This window comes from Melanotaenia boesemani, chromosome 4 (assembly GCF_017639745.1).
Source record: "Melanotaenia boesemani isolate fMelBoe1 chromosome 4, fMelBoe1.pri, whole genome shotgun sequence".
Lineage (NCBI taxonomy): Eukaryota > Metazoa > Chordata > Actinopteri > Atheriniformes > Melanotaeniidae > Melanotaenia > Melanotaenia boesemani.
The window spans coordinates 31,530,075-31,546,000 of NC_055685.1; the positions used below are offsets into that span (position 1 = coordinate 31,530,075).

At 40.0% G+C, this 15,926-nt stretch overlaps 1 protein-coding gene across 1 annotated transcript in view; it reads left to right on the top strand.

Moving 5' to 3' along the window:
* Positions 1-15,926, top strand: part of LOC121639066 (xylosyltransferase 1-like) — an 83,829-nt gene that overhangs the window by 32,924 nt on the left and 34,979 nt on the right. The gene's annotated exons all lie outside the window — the stretch shown is intronic.

The following is a 15,926-nucleotide window of genomic DNA, read 5'->3' on the forward strand; positions in this document are numbered from 1 at the left end:
CATCTTCACTGTGACAGCGGACAGTGCTGAAACTGTTTAACCTGACTGCTGACCCTTGCTGTAATGCATCATGCATTCATGCATACATGACATCACTACACATGATCCGTCCTGAACTAGTGTCTGCATGAGTTCCTGCTTCGGCATGTATGCTACAGCACTTCATTATCAGTCTGGTAAATCTTGACCAAAATACTTGACAATGATCTCCTCTTCTTGGCCTCTCTCATACCTTTATAATTTAATCACAATTACTCAATTTTAGTTCAAATATGACCCTTTCTCCACTTACATCTCAAGTGACCACTAAATCTAACCAAGCAAGCACGCGGCCTATTTAATTTCTGTGTGGCTGGATCAAATGTCTTACATTTTGTAACTCTGCATCTGCCAGTAAATCCCGAAGTGGAACTGACCTGTTACCTGTGGCTATCATCCAGACCTGCTTTTAATGTACAGCAAGTTCAGACCTGTGATCAAACAGGTGCTTTATTTTTATCTGTGCAACCAGTCAACGTCCTCCGAATGATCATGCATGATACAGACTCAGTTTAGGCCAAATGTGTTGTTTGAGTTCAGCAGTAGGCAGGTATGTTATATAGTCTATAAGGCCAAAATACTGAACTGTGGCAAATTTTCACACTGTGGCACAACCTAACGAAGACTAATTCAGCATCTGTCTTGCATCCTGACTTTTCTCTAAGTTCTGTCCAGATAGTAAAAACCAGTCCGATGTGACCCTGTGTCTTATCTCCTGCTCTGTCACTTTCTCATTTTCTTTTCCTCACTTCTTCTGATAATATCCTCCTGGGTTTCTTTGCTGAATCAGCATCAGAATTAAACAGCTGCCGCATTGATATTCAGTTGCCTGAATGTGATGCGGCTGTCATGTTATGATCTGGCCAGAAAAACAAGTTGAAAGTGTAGTTTGTCAATCTTAAAGCCCCAGTGTGTAAGAATTACTCCCATCTAGTGGTGCACTAATATAATGCAAGCAACCGAGTAGTGCTCAACAGGAAACTCACTGTTTAAGCGCGTTATTACAGCTATGGAAGCCGCAAAGAGTCATAAATGTGAAAATGTCAACATCTCGCACAAGTTTGAGTGCCCCATCAGGTGATGAGGTACAGAATAATACATAATTCTGTTTTTATTTATTTATTTATTTTTTTATGCCAATAAGTTACAAGCATGTACAGTACTGGTACCAAGCTACTGCTAAGCGATAGCTAATGTTTTCGTTTGAAATCGTTTTTTGTGACTTGCAAACTCAGAGATCATCTGATGAAGGGAGATGAAGAGGGAGAGAAAGAGGGAGAGGAAGAGGAAAACGGTATGACTTCTGCGAAGAGTAACAAGTAAAAACTGTTGCAGCTGAGTTTTTCTACTGTAGTCTAACTAACAATATTTGCCGTTTTTGCCGTTTTATATAGCAGGTAATAGTAAATGGTCTGACTTAAACTGGAGGATAAAGTAGTTGCTGGACTACTCTGCCCTGTTTCTAACATAATGCCAAAATAAACTTCACTGTTAAAATGAATTAACTTACCTATCCAGCCGAAAGCCTGCAACCTCCATGTCAGTTTTGAAGTCTCTCTCCTTCCCTCTCCAGCCTCCATCTGGTAAATGCTCCACTGATGTACACTCTCGTTTTCTCCCAGTTATTATTTCTTTTTCTTTTCTTGGCTATTTTTTCCTCCGTCTCACGGGGCAAAGAGTATGGATGGTCTTCCATTTCAATGCAAGTTCGATGATTCACAGTCGTCTTTGCGAAAGATGCAAAAGAAGCAAAAGAATACCAAGATTTCATACCGGCATTATCTTATTGTCATATAAACTTGAAAAGAAGTTTAGCTTTATCTTTCAACCCCTGAATATCTGAATTCTTACAACCTCACAAACACAGACTGTGTCAATATGACAAAAAGTTTTTGTCTGATTTTCAAGCAGGATCAGAAACCTTGATTTCCCTTCAGTGTCCTTTTACCACTTTTTTAACTTTCCTGAAATTTTAATTTGACTGCCTTTGAGAAGAGACTATCCAAAAGTTTGCAGAATTTAGTCTCAACCCTACCTGTTGTTACCTCATCTTTGCTTTTTATGTCACCCCTGAGCAGATAACACTATTAACTATCCAATTTGTTTGAACAAAAAAGACAAAAATGAATAAATCACAAGCTTTCTTCATAACATGTTAAATTAATCCCCAATCTTCCCCAGCTGAGGCCTGTCTGCTCATAGAAAGCTTAAATGTCTTTTAATTCTGTCATCTGACATGACCTTGACACAGAAATCTGCATTAACTTAAATGTCTTCTTCATCATCACATCACCTTTCAGCATTTCGTTCCTACACACACACATTTCACTGTAACAGTCTCTCTAGCTTTCCTAACATCCTGCAGCTGTCTGTGCAGATGGCCTCACCCAGTAATACAAGCTTAAGCTTACATACATGCAGCCTCAGGTGATTGTTTTTTCCTGCATCGTCCCCATATTTTCATCATCTCCTTCATCCCACCGGTTGTCTACGACTGCACTGAAATTCATTTCCTCCGCAGGCATAAACAGAGCAGATAGGCTCCAAACTTATAAGCCCGATACATGTGTACTCTGAATTAATAGAGTGATACGTCTTTGTAATTTGTAAAACGTCCCAGAAAAATGCTAAGTGTGACTGTCTGGTCTTTGTCTGTTCCTAGCTAAGTTCTCAACAACAATGAATGCAGATGAGAGAGTGAGCCCATGCTGAGTACATATGAATTATCAGACTCACCTGGAAAACATGAGTAATAAAAACAAGTAATTTACATGAGCCATTTACACCCATGAGAGCAGAGATAATAACCCTAGACAGTTATTATCTTGGCTAAGAAATGTTTCCTTCCTCTGTTTATCAGTAGGTCATAATTAGAGGAACCTAAAGGAACTTTTACATTAACAATTTTCATTTGCAGGTCTACAGTGTGTAATGCATTTGATCTGGAAAGTAAGTGTAACAATTGTTTTTGTTCCAAATCAGAAACCTCTGAATAAAAGCTAATAGCTGTGGTTGAAAGGTGGATGAATGACTGAGGGCTGTCCTTTGATCATCAATGAGGGACTCAGAGTACAGCATCCTCCACATCGAGGGGAGCCAGATGAAGTGGCTCCGGCATCTGGTTAGGTGAGGTGTTTTGGGAACTAGGAGAAGACTCCGAGGAAGATCCAGGTGGAGGGACTATGTCTCCTGGCCTGGGAATACCTCGGGACCCCCCTAGATGAGCTGGAAGAAGTGGCTGGGTAGAAAGAAGTCTGGGATTCCCTGCTTAAGCTGCTGTTGTTGGATAAGCGGTAATGGATGGATGGATGGATGGATGGATGGATGGATGGATGGATGGATGGATGGATGGATGGATGGATGGATGGATGGATGGATGGATGGATGGATGGATGGATGGATGGATGGATGGATGGATGGATGGATGGATTTAAATAAAAAGCTAAAGGAATCAGCAAGGTATAATTAATCCTTAAGGGAACATGGTGTCCCACCAATAGTTGTTCATGCATCATACTGAGAAGTTCTCAGACTTATTGATGACTATTTTGATGTTAGTTAGTCAACTGCCACACTGATGTTATCATCCATTAACCAACTTGCATGGCTAAAAAAGGCATGTTTGAAGGCTTTCTCTAATCAAAACAACAAATATGATACATCTCAGAAGCAGACTGAAAGAGGCCTTTCTAATTGTTTAGTCATTTTAAAAAATCTACTGACTCAATAAAAAAAAAAAAAATTCAGTTAATTTGGACATTTTTTTCACTTCTCCATATATTTTGTTGCACAATAGTGTGCTTCTTGTCCTGCAGGCTTATTTTGTGATTGCATGCAGAAGTTAAACCTTTATGCACCACTGTGATGCATTTGCATGTCATTTGCATGTTGTGCTCAAACACAAGACCAAGTGACTTTTCTTAAACCACCTATACAGTAATATCCCAGTCATTAATGAATCTCCCCTAAACCCAAAGCTTCTCATGTCATTAAGGACGCAGCCCATTCTGACCTCAGGGTCACATGGAGGGTCCTGCTATGTTTATGTTACCTGACATCCCAACTAAGATTCAACATCATACTTTCCATATGTCTTTCCCACTGTGGCATTCGTGCATAAGAAAGTCAATGCCACCCCCCCCCCCCCCCCCCCCAAACCTTTCTACTCTTAAACATTACATCCTCTTCTTGTGATCTCTCTCTTTGCCCTTTTTCTTACTTTTTTTCCTCTGTTATTCCTGTCCCCTGGTTGGTTTGGGGTCTATGTAAAATGTTTATAAAGGGCCGTTCATCTCTGGCTCACAAAATTGTACAAACACACATATCGCTCTTTGCACCCACACAGGACCCCACAGTGCTGTCTGGTCATGCAGCCTCAATGCATAGAGGGGACCCTGTTTTGCAATGGCATTCAGCAGGGGAGGGGTCGGGTGGGGGGCAGTGATGTCACAAGGAAATTGCCGTCATCCCTCACTCAAACACTGAATGCACAGAGTCCCTCCCCCCACTCTCTTTTCTTCTCATGGCCGTGGTGAATGGAATTGCATGGCTGTGCAGTTCAATCACTGTCAAGTGCAAAGAAAAGGGGTCTCTTGTGCAAAATTTCATGATTCACAATTGATTAAATAGGGGTGTCATTTCATGGCTGAACAGGGAGGTGTGCGGCAGGAGGAGTAAAGCTTTTTTCATGCCCTTGTGAGATACGGCTCAGAAATCGCCTGATGGGCCCCATTGAAAGCTGGAGATGTAAACTTCTGGGGTTTATCCAGAGAGGGAAATAAGAGGCCGGTATAACAGAGGGAAGGGCATAAAGGGACACAGTAGGAGAATTGCCAATATCTCCTCATGGCTTGTTAAAAGGCTTTCATGCTCTTGAGAGATATAGTGCTAATATACTGTATGTAAGCCGTATGATTTAGATTCCTGTTGTCATCTGGAAATTCCCAGGGTTCACCCAGCGGGGAAGGCAGAGGAGAACAGAGGACAGGAAGTTGTTTGAGGATGGTTTTAAGGCGTGAGTAGCATGTATTGATTTTACTGCATCCTACAAAAGGACCTTTGTCTGTGGAGGCACTAAGGGTTGGAAAAATTGTGTATTTCAGCACTGTATTGTGGAATGGGATGGGTTAGTTTCACACAGATGTTCAGTTGCTAAGATAATACAGTGACAAGGAAAAAAACTGTAGCTATCAGTTTAGCTCTCAATGTAGCTTAAAATGGCACTCAATACAACCCCACTTCACAAAAATATTTAAAGGGATATTATTTATTTATTTTTGTTTTTTATTTATTTTGTTATTTTTGCAAAATGTTGCAGACCTAAGTCAAAATTTTCTTAATCACAGGTTTTTAGCACAATATAGCCCAGCTAGCATTATGCTGCATTGTTCCTAGCTCTGCAATTCTGGCCATTGATAGTCTAGTTAAGAGAGCAGTTCTCTGGGTTTCCTGAAGGTAACTTAAACCATGTCTGCACTAAGACAAGTTTAGGTATATTTGCTAAAGTTTTTTTTGGACATTTTGTCCACATGGAACCAGAGTTTTAGGAGCCTGAAAATTCACATTTTTAAAACCAGTCCCATTGTGAACAAATATAAAGACAACTGTTTTTTGTTTCCATGACAACTCATTCATGTCTTTCCTAAACCAATGACACCATAGTCGCACCTTTCCCTTAACTGGCAAACACAAACCTTTCCAACAACTACAGTAATGGAGGATTACAGTGTAGCATTCATGCTGCGGAAGCTACTGAGCAATATCTCAGATAGCATACATTTTTGGGCCAAATCTGGGCTACTTTTGGCACTTATGGCACAATTACAGCACTGACAAGTGTTATGTTGACCAGAAGTCATTTGCCAGCCTGGCTTGGATTTTGCCAAGTCTCCTGTGGGCCACACGTGGTCCAGATGTCAGTTGTTGGCCTGGACATGGATCACGGCAAGAATTTTGTGGGCCAGAAGCGTTCCTAAAACGGGAGGCCTGCCTGGACATAGATTATGGTGATTTCCGTGTGGGCCACATTTGCTGATCATGTGAGTTTTAGTCAACGCCGCAAGTCAAGGCCAAAATCTAAGATATGGATTTTACAATAAAAATCTTCTCGACATCAGCTTGATTTTCCACCATCTTGTTATTTTCATATTTGGTTTCAATATATATAGTTTACGTGCATGTTCCATGTCTTATTTTCTGTTTTTTGTGTATTTCTATGACAGTGCCACTTACAGGTCTGGGGCCAAACTATGTTATCACAATTAGTTCATTCAACTACTCATCCAATATGATTACTTTTTTGAAGAACATGACACTTGTCAGGTATCTGATCATCTCACTGTTTCATTTGTATGTCAGATGTTTATTGAAAAGAAAACTTTTTCCTCACAGTATTCTCTCCTATACACAGCCACTAATGTACACAAACACTCAAAGCTATGCCTGGCTCCAGAGAAATCATTTATTTCCTCACAGTCACACACATATAGGGGCACACATGGAAACAATCACACACACACACACATCCCAAGATAAATGTGACTAGTTTCACCAGTGACTCTGTGTGTTTGTGCAATTGTGTACTTCATGGCGTGTGTATTCCGAATGTGGATACACTGGGGTGTGTGTGTGTAAGTTTAATAATCCGTCTAGCTGCTGGGATTCCACGTAATGATTTTTAAGGGGAGAAAGAAACCAAACCTTGTGAGACTGCTTCCCTTTTGTCACATGCTTTGGGGATTTTAGCGAACATTGTTTTCATTGTGAGATTCCTTGTTGCCCTTTCACACTGAATAAATCTGTAGGGTTGTTTGAGGTTATCCAACAACTTTAGACCTCCTTAATCCAAATTAAGGGGAAAGTTCCAGGGAAGAATGTTCGTATAAATCCAGCATTATACAGGTTTTCTTATGTTTCCTCTTCAGCGGCCACTTTAGCTCATTTATGAAACAGTGAGTAGATTGCAAATTAAATTATGCCCATTAAGTGAGTCGTTTGCATTTCAAGCATTTAACTGATGCTCTTATTTAGGCTGACATATACTAAGTGCAAAGGATGAAATTATCTTGAACTCCCAGATTTCATTTGACAAAAACATCCAACAGCAGGGTTTTAATGGTCCAGAGCATGAGGCTAGAATACTAATGTATAGTAAAACATGGAGTGTTAGTGAGTACAGAGGGCGGAAAACACACGTGGCCTTCCTTTTCTTTTCATAGTACAAGAGGAGCGTAATTATACACAGAAGCTGAAGTATCAAACAAGCAGTTCTGTATCTGGAGGATGGCCAAAAACAACATAGTTTAAGAAGTCTGAAAGAAGATAAACTTCCTATGAAAATGGAAGTAAACTGTACTTTTTCTGTCCTTACACAATCATAAGTCAAAGACTTTTAAAATACATTTAATGATTTTAACCCAGAGAGTTGCAACAGAGCGAACTGAGGTGAGAGGGAAGTATCAACCTCCACATGCTCACACAGATCTGAGATGCAAACTAATGAGTTAAATTATCAGAATCCCTCAGGGCAAAAATTTCATGTTTGGATTTCACAAAAAAATAAAAAATAAAAAATTGAACAAGGCTACAAAGGTAGTGGCTTCACATATCAAGATGAAATTATGTAAATTCCCTGAGTGTTCTGCTTGTGTATGAGTGAGCAGAGCTGAGGGGAAAGACACTAAAGCAAGAAATCACAATAACTTGCAAGTTTTCCAAGAGAATGCAAATTTATTCTAAGGGAAGCAATACTGTGGTGTTTAAGGAACTCCTCACAACATTTCTTAATGGTTTCTTAAATAGTTTTACATTTCTGTGTGGTAAGAGTTGTGCTATTCCTATTACTTTTGTCTATGTGGTAATGAGTGGAATCACAGGGTTTTTTGTCACCTTTAAAATCTCTGTTCCTACGTTGTAGCTTTATGATGTCTAGTTGTATAATTACAACACAGGAATGTCCATCAGGAAGAAGTGGAAATTCTCCATCAGTTTGTGAGTTCACCTTTGCCCTTAGTAAATACCTGATCTTGTCTCTGGAAGTCTTTAATCTTCTCAACCCTGTTTCAACCAACACAAACAGATTATAATCATTTGGTTGCTTATAAAATTTTCTAGAAGAGAAGCTTTTTGTCTTTGTTTACTCTCTCTTTATACTTCAATTTTCATTTCCTAGGCAGAAAGCTTTAGTAATTTTCAGCTCCCTTCATTGTCTGTCTCCTCGAGATATTTGTTACACGTTTGCACACTCAAACACAAAGACACACTCCCGCTTCAACACTTTAGCTCTGGGGCTTGTCACAGGGCACACAAGAGGCTTCTGTGCATACTGAACCAAGGCTGTTCATTCAGAGCTGCTGCTAATCACCTACTGGCGTGCACACACACTCATACTTTTACATCACATGTGACCTGCATTCTGCAGTTTCAGCCTGCGGAAAAAAAAGCACGTTAAAGGAGTTGGCCCGAAGGGAGAAAAAGAGGAAGCAAGCAAGAAGAAGGAACTTTTTCTTATAGAACTGAATGGAGTAAATATAGAAAAAATCATTTAAAAAACACCCTCAGTCCAGTTGGCAGATGAAAAAACATTGCTAATTTACATTTCTAGAAACCACAGCGATGACATGTCAGTGCTGCTCAGTCCTGGATTTGTAGCCTGTAATCTTAGTTTCTCAGAGCAAGATGAGCCTGATTCCCCCCGTACCTCACTTACTACTGCATTTTAGTTCAAAACCGGATCTTTTTCTAACCCAATCAGTTATAGTGCTTAAGTGTTCTGAAGCCTGCTGTTATTGATGAGCCTGGTCTAGTAAATTGATAGGTCAAATGAGAAATGAGAAGGTGACCAGTCATTCAATCTAGCTTCCAACTCATGTTTCTTGTGGTGCACACGAGTGTGCAGGCAAATGAGAGAATGAGGCTTGCAGTCCACATCATGGGCCCAAACGGTCAGCAAATATTTGGAATCTTTTGTTGTTTGGAACATACACAACAATCTGGTCATTTTTTAAGATAAAGATAGAAATAAAATGCTGGGAAACAAGTATAACTCCAAAGATAGGCTTTCTTTTTTTTCTACATAGGGGCTGGAAGTAGAAGACAGCTGAGATAAAATGCTCGTTCCAGTGGTTTTATCCATGATTTGGTGAAATCACAGATATCATCCTCTCCAGCTGAGAATCCTGAGATTAACCACAACTATAGGCCACACTTGACCTCATCTCCTTGTCAGCCTGAATTTTTAATTATTTGTACGTTCACAGACTATTTACTACATGACTTATTTAACTGAGTGTAGAGATGTCATGATTTTTTTGTACAATTATTTTAAAAGAAAAAAATCACAATTTTACGATTATCACTTTCAATTCACTAATATTACTATCAATTTTTATGCATTCATTCATTTCACAAAACTACAATGTGTAAAAGAATATAAAGACTACTTATAGGCCTTTAAGTTTTATTTATTTTTATCTTTTAATGCAAACATAGCTAAATAACAGAAAAAAACTAAAGGAGCAAAACAGTCCCACCCCATCTAATAAATAAATAAGAGAGGGGACACAGTGCAAAATAAATATTTCATATTAACTCTGGATTTCTCTCAGAAAAAACAGATGGAAAAAGCTACAGGACCTCTACCTGGACATGGGAAGCTTATGGGAAGCTTATTTCTATAAACTACTTTATAAACATGATTTTAAACCTTTCTTTTCATCCTGAGTAGAGAATAAGAAACACGAGTAAAACATTTAGGTAGTTTTGATTTACAGCTGTCCTTCAGCAGAAAAGCTGTTTAAAATGAAAGTTACACTGGAACAGTGGAAATAAATAAAGAAACAAGACAATCTTAAATGTTGTTTCTTATACAGACTATTACAAAATGATGACTAAAAAGCATCAACTGTACGCCACTGGTTATGTTTGAACAGCGTAATTATACGTTAAAGAAGACGTTTACCAGTTTGACTGAATAATGTAAGGTTCAACAAACACAACTGAATGTATCACATTACACTGTAAGCCCAACCCAACAAAATTGCAAATGACATAACATTTCCTTTCAGGTAAACATTAACACCATTAAACCCAGTTACTAAACGCTGACCTTTACCTGGTGGTGAAACTTTTTTTGTCATACTTTACAACAGTGGTTCCCAACCTGAGGTCTGTTACCCCCTAAAGGAGTCCCCCAAAGAGCACAGGGGTCCCTGAGGCTTTGACCATTCAGTACCATTTGATTAATGTCCATACATTTTCCCTATTTTAAGAACATTAAGTAAGGCTATATGTTGTTATTTAACTTTGGCCTTATCGAAGGAAAGGACTCAGCCAGAATACATTATTTATGGTGAGAATCTGACTTTTGAAAGCATAAAACCAAGCATGGTTTCAGCATGGAACCACTGCTTTACAAGTTTCCGATATATATTACACACACACACACACACACACACACATATATATATATGTATATATATATATATGTGTGTGTGTATGTATGTATATATAGCAGATCTGCTGATATGGTCCAGACATAATTATTTATGGAAAGTGATGATATTGAGGGATTTATTAAATTATTTATCGTGGCGTTAGATACCACAAATAATTGTGAAATTAAGTAATCAGGACATTCCTAATTCAGTGTTTTCTGTAAAGTTGAAGTGAACCTTCTTTCCTCTAAGACAAAAAGCATTTAATTAGCTTCAACTCTACCCTGGCTCATTTCTTCATACGGTGTCCTCAGGTGCTGGAGCAGCTGTGAACTAAGTCTGTCAGAGCATCAGTCTCCCACCAGAAGCTACGAGTATTGCAGGCACTCATTTCACATAATTAATCTGAGCTTGTTAGCCACATGGCAGGCAGGTAGTTGCAGAAGCTTGTAGATGCTGCTGAGGTGACACTGCACATGCCTGTACAAGTCAGCATAACTTCAGTACACATGTTGGTGTAGTTGTCCATGTAGTTGTCCATAAGGCGTGTTGTGCACCGCTGGCAAAAACAGTAGTTTATATCAGTGTGGCCCCACAGGAATGATGTCTTTAAAGAGAGCGGCCTGGAAGGGTGGGGTGAAACTGATATGGGCTGCTATCTGTTCTCCTTCACATGGGACCGCAACAGCAAATGATGGCATTAGGAAGAAGGGAGGGGATGGAGCAGATGAACTGCCTCTCTACCTAGAGCGAGGGATGATGTGACTGAGAGAAGGAGGAGGAGAGGGGTGTAGTTAGACAGGTGCTGAGAGAGAGATATGTGATTTTTTTCCCCCTCTGCTGCACAGGAGACTGGAGAGAAGGAGAGAGAGGAAGAGAGAAAAAGGACAGGTGAAATATTTCCCCCTGTGGGAGAGGAAATGAGGGAAAGTAGAAAGGGCCAGCTCAGTATTGAGAAATGGACTAAACCATCCCCAGAGGGGGTGCTGAAGCTCCCAGCTCCACAGGACTCTCTCTAAATGTACCTACCAGTGATGGATGGATTTTGCATTCACCCCCTCTGCTTTTTCCTCACTCTTCAGCAGCGCTCAGGGAGCGTACAGCTTGTGTGTGTTGGTGGGTGCGTGTCCACAACCGCCTCACCGCATGCCAGGCAGTCCTGGCTTCAGCTCCCTGACATTCCCAGGGAGCGGAAAACATACCCCCTGTAACAATTGATTGCTCCCCACAGGTCCCAGTCCTCTCTGCAGTCCAATGCAGGCCTATCTCCAGCGGCTGCCACCACTATTAATTCTGCACCCCACTACTTCCTGCCTACAGCCCGGCGGTCCCATGGATTAAAGAGCAGCAAAGCGACTGGAGTCTTTTGGTCACAGGAGGAGGGAGATGAGGAGTGAGAGGGGAGCACAGTGTGAAGATTGTTTATCTGGAGGAATCTCCTCAGTGTCAGCTTTCAAACTGTAGTCATTTTCACTTCCAGCCACATGGGGCTGTTTAACCCTCATCAGTTACAATTTAACCACAACAAATAAAAATCTCTAGGAAACGGATGGATTAAAATTTATCATTTTTTTATTGTGGCATTTCCTTTTAAAACAAACTGTCAAATTATCAGAACTGAATCAGAACTATTTAGATAATTAAATCTTTCATAATAACAGTGTTTCCCCTTCCATTATTTTAGGGCAACCCCTGTCCTCCCAAGAAGGTCAAGTTAATTTTATCCTCTCCTCTCCATTTCACACACAACAATATCTCCCCGGTGATATATATATTATTTTATTTAATAGATGACCACAATGAAGGGAAATGTTTTAAGATGATGGAAGATCACAACAATCATGCTTACACTTTTACCTACATGGAAACTCGATGCACACATGTATACACATGCTTTGAGAGCTTATATATTTAAAGGAAAATGGAAAAAAGTGGCATCATTTAACATGAAAAGAAAACAGACGTGAGTAATGGCCCTGTGCTGTTTGGGTGGCTCCTCAGTCCTCAGGCATTGTCGGAAGTCCTTTTAAATATGGCCTTAATGAGACTTTAACAAGTATATAGAGACGGTTCGTCTCTTTTTTTGGCATAAGTTAAAATTGCTCATTTGTCATTTTAGGATTTGAAAGGTTGTTCAAGAAAATTGATGCACATGTCTTCCTACTGATCATCTCCGCCCAAGGCTGAACAGACAAGCTATGTGTTCATCTACTGAAGATAAAGCCAGGGTTACCACTTCACCTCCAGTACGCCTGATAGTAGCCTTGTGTAAGCTGATGAGCATTTTAAAGTCTTGTTTGTAAGACATAAATCTTTTTTTCTGCTTGGTATTTTGCTATGAACTTTAACAGCTTCTGTTACTTCTTTCTGTTCAGCAACTTTTATTCTGATCATGGTTCCAGTAAGACAATGACCAAATAAACAATACATGCGTGTATTTCTGTATTTGTTTGTTCAAACGGTTTTAAACTCATAGAGTTTTATCCATCTGGCCTGTGATTTTTCACCCTTGGCCAGCATGTGGTATTTGTCTGATGATGAGTTGAGGAACATGTTGGTGGTGTTGTTTTTTTTCATGCACTTTTTCCAATTTAACTGTGTCCCTCATCTTCTCATATCTCTCACAGCAGGAGTCAAAGTAGGAGAGTCTCCAGGGCAAACACATGCTGCTTCTACTTTACCCCATTCTCCCTTAAACAAAAACACATATCCAAAGTACACTTTTAGAAAAGAATCCACAAAAAAATATAAGCTTTACACACATAATCATGACTACACACTGCACTCATTTCACCTCAGACATCCAGTGACTTGCACTGCATGGATTAGCCTTCCAAAGCATTCCCTTTGAAACCCCATGAGAAGTAGTTTCTTTTTAGGTGATCACTGCTCTAAGCAGCTGTTACATGTGGGATTAGCAGTTTCTGCCAATAACACAAACATGGTGTGTTTAAACTGGCAGTAGAGAGACAAGGCAGAGAGGAGAAGGGGAAAGGTTATGACAGGCAGGAGTGGAGAGGAAGTCAAGAATAATAAAAGGGAGGTGAAATGGTGAGAAGAGGGAGAAAAGGAGGTGTGAGATATGTGGAATATGGAGCAGATGATCTGAAAGAAGGAGCGACATGTGGGGCAGAAAGAATGAGAAATGAACAGAGCGTAAGAGAAAGATAGAGGACGTGTGAAAAGATGTGTGAAGGGCAAGGGAAGGGAAGAGGCAAAGAGCTGAGTGAAGTTGGAGAAGAGAAGAGAAGAGAAGAGAAGAGAAGAGAAGAGAAGAGAAGAGAAGAGAAGAGAAGAGAAGAGAAGAGAAGAGAAAAGAAGAGAAGAGAAGAGAGGCAGACAGCTGTATCCGGTTTTGTGGAAATCAAACGCCTGCCAATGAGGAAGCTTAAAGGGAGATGACAATGAGAATGTTGTTCTCTGTTTTTCTTTTCTTTTTTAATCCAGTTTTGTGTTTCACTTTTATAATATCATCCCCTTCTTTTCTCTTTGGGTGTGAAAGTTTGCCACCTTTGTAATTGTGCTGGGACAAGGTGTTTATAGAGAGGAGAGGCTGATGGGCTGATAACAGGCCAGGGTGTTGGAGTGGAAAGACATTTCCATACTGAGCTCACAATAGCATCTCACTTGCTTCCCTTGTGCCCCTCACCTTTCCCTCCTCCTATTCTGTCTCACATTGTACTTCACATTGTACTTACCATGCACACACCTCTTTTTGCTGTCTTTTAAAGGGAGGGACACATCTTGTATCCTGCTTGTTCTACGCTTTACCTTTATTCTGCCATTGTATGTACGTTAGCATGTTTAATGTTGAAGTTTATGACAGTTCGGTTAGAAAATGACCAAGCAAGTATGGTTTATTTGGAAACGTTGCCAGGAGAAAGGTTCTTATCTCCAAGAACATGGTTGCACAGTTTAGGTTTGCAAAGTTGCATCAAAACCACCCAGGCTTTGGAACAATGTTCTTTGGACAGACAATCCTGTAGTGGAGATTTGGCCATAATGCAAAGCTTGATGTTTTGAGAAAACTGTAGTGAATATAAGCAAGATGGTGAAGGGGTGATTATTGGGCTTGTTCTGCAACCACAGAACTTGAACACTGATTTGACTATGAACTCCTCTGAATAGCAAAATTTTCTAAATGTGAGACCATCTGTTTGGCATCTCAGGTTGGTTATGAATGACTCATGCAACAGGACAATGATCCCATGCACATCAGCACATCTGTAACTGAAAAACAAAAGAATCAAGGTGTTGCAAAGACTAAAGACTTGTTTATGCTACCATTACATACGTGAATAGATACATCAGTTTCAAATGACACGGTCCTCATACTCTCACTTTACATTGTACTTTACATTGGTAAATGGTTATTATGCAATACATACACTACAGGGCAGTGCAGAGTTCACCTTTCAGTTCCGTCAGTTTCAGACAATAGCAAACACTGTGAGCAACAGCAAATGTACCTCTGTTTTAGGGTTTCTGTGTTTACTTTAGTTTTCAAACCTAATGCAGTTTTCACAAGACTTTGTACTGTATGAGCAGCAAGAAATGCAGCGTGAAATTCAGACCTCAACCTAATTTTTACACATTCTTTCTGCATCTAGGCTGAATTTCTCATCTGTAGCAGCAATTTATTAATTTTAATAATAATAATAATAATAATAATTTTTGTGTTATGGACCTGAAGATTTTTAATATGCCCTGGCATGTAAAATCTTAGAGGGGATAATTTAGTTTTTACCTAACGATAGGAGTGTGACAGCACTGTGTTTGTCAGACATTTTGCAGCTTTTGTTTATGCATCACAGAACATTTCACTTGAGCAAACCAACTCTTTCTGGGAGTAGAGCTCCTTCATCTGTCACTCATTACCATTTTCTTCTGGCTGCTGTGCCATGTGCCCCTCTTTGCTTTCAGCCTGTTCTACTTGAAAGATAGAGGAAAAAGCGCATTCAAATGTACACATGCACACACCTGCACAAAAACACAGACACTATCTCACACATGCAGACATGAAGGGCTAAGAAGTGCAGTCAGATGCCACGCCGCTACAATTTCTTCACATTCTCACGTGTCTCCATTGAAAAGGGAACATGCAAACACACACATGCTGAAGTGCAAACACCCACACTAACTCATAGTCATATTCTGGCCCTTCATCCCTTCTTGGTAATCTGTTTACGGAGCATTGGGCCCATTTGAAAGAGAATTTAATTGAAAGCGGGGCTAATCTGATGATTGCATGGAGCGACATTGCCCTCAGCCCTGCGTCACCTCCAGCTATGTTGCATCTTGTAGTGCTCACACTCAATACCTTGCTACTTCATTTCATGGCTCACAGTTCAATGCAACGCTGGCCATTCATACATGCCGCATTGATTGTTAATCCGACACTTGATATGCACCATGCTCACTCAATTCTGATCTTGTTTTTCTTGTTTGTGTCAC